We start from the raw sequence: 1,903 nt of genomic DNA, 5'->3' as shown, positions 1-1,903 counted from the left end.
TATATATATATATATATATATATATATATATATATATATATATATATATATATATATATATATATATATATATATATATATATATATGTATATGTATATACTTTATATAATATAGTCATTTCATCATATATAATCATTTTGTTAGATTAGAGATTTCAATATTTCAAGCCTAGATGCAACCGCACGTTATCCCGTCCCATTTTCCTTCATGAAGCAGTTATATAAACTCATCTAATTGAATATTTAAATTTTCGAATGAATATAACTGTTAACTATCAATAGCATGTAAATTTTTACACATCGCAAAATATAATCAAGGAACGACAGTGTTTACTTTACTTTTCAATCTTCAGTCATAATACGACAAAGTAAATTCTAAAATATAGACGATGTATGGACAACAGTAATCTAAGAGTCGTAGCATATTTGAACCCTGAAAATCCAAAAAACATTTCACCCGACATAAAAATCGAAAAAAGGAGACATTTCATCCGGTGTAAAATAACTTTTTAAGTTTGTGCGCAAACAGATCGCTATCAAATTGACCAGCGAGCTAGAATGAACTACGAGAAGACGGGCTCGGACACATATAACATTAAAATTTCCCGATAAATCCCGGGAATGTTAAATCATGTGTTTGAAGTTCTGGTATTTTACTTGTCACATATGACATGTTTACATCTGCAATTTTGAAGTCTGCAAACAATCAACAATAAACGACGAACAACACCCGCACACCAAGACACTAAAAGCAGCATCACAACACTTGCCCTTCCGTACTAATGCTTTTATTATAGTGCTGCAAGTTATGAAGACTATCCTTAGCACGAATAACAACCGTACTTTATTGGTAGTTGTCCAATTATCTCGAAATTTACCTCTCATCGATTGAGACATTTTGTTTTCACTGGGGGCTTGGGTTTTAGTTGTGCGTGTTTCGGGTTGATGTGCTAGTGCGACGTTTCTCGTTCGAGTTGGGTGCGGGATATTTCACCCCCGGGTTTTCCTCTAATAATATTCCTCATCCCGAATTGAGAATGCACATTCATCAATGTTCTAAATTCTACACCATTTCAGGTGTTTGGTTTAGGTAGAATTCACTTTCATTATGCGCTAACAAATTCGCTTCCATATTTATTGCATTTCCTGGGGCCGTACCGGGATTGTCACCTCTAGTTATCGTAGCTTTATGCATTCATGGTAGATGTTGTCGTTGAGTTTTCGCTCTGTCCCCTCAGTTCCCTTCCGCTCTGCCTTCCTATCTTTTTTACCAGAAAAAAGCGAATGATTATTTCGTGCTTATTTCTTATTGAAATGTGATATTTTCATACTTACTGACTTTATCAAATAACTCAGATACTTTCTTTCACATTCAATGGCTTTGTCAAACAACAGAGATTTTATCTTTCAGAATGTTTAGAGGCGGGGTAGCACTTTTCGAATCAGCCAGTTATCAAATTGTTACTGAAAACAGGAATATACTGCTTCACTCTCCGTGAAGCTGGCTTCATTTTGATATTTAAGTTTTCCTTTTAATGCTGCGACATAATATCTGCTATTTTGGTTTCCTTTTCCTACCATAGAGGCTTTAAGAAAACTTTCGAAGGAATTTCACACCGTATTATTGTTTGAATTTCTCTCTTACAGATCTTTAGCGGAAAGTTCATTGGTTTTTGCTGCGGTTAGTTAGGTTCCATGATTTTCGCAATAGTGAAACCGTATTCACCGCATTTTTTATAAAATTCTCATGTTGCATTTGAGAAAAAGCGAAAACTACTTATCATATTTATATAAGCCAGTTCCAGTTTTCTAGCTCCTCATCCTTTTTTTGTTTTATCGTGAATAACCTAAAAAGCAAGAGATTATTTATTCCTTCTGTTTTGCTTTCCTGTTTTCGAACTGT

The sequence above is a fragment of the Loa loa genome (assembly GCF_000183805.2).
Source record: "Loa loa unplaced genomic scaffold supercont3.406, whole genome shotgun sequence".
Taxonomy (NCBI): domain Eukaryota; kingdom Metazoa; phylum Nematoda; class Chromadorea; order Rhabditida; family Onchocercidae; genus Loa; species Loa loa.
This window is presented reverse-complemented; position numbering follows the sequence as displayed.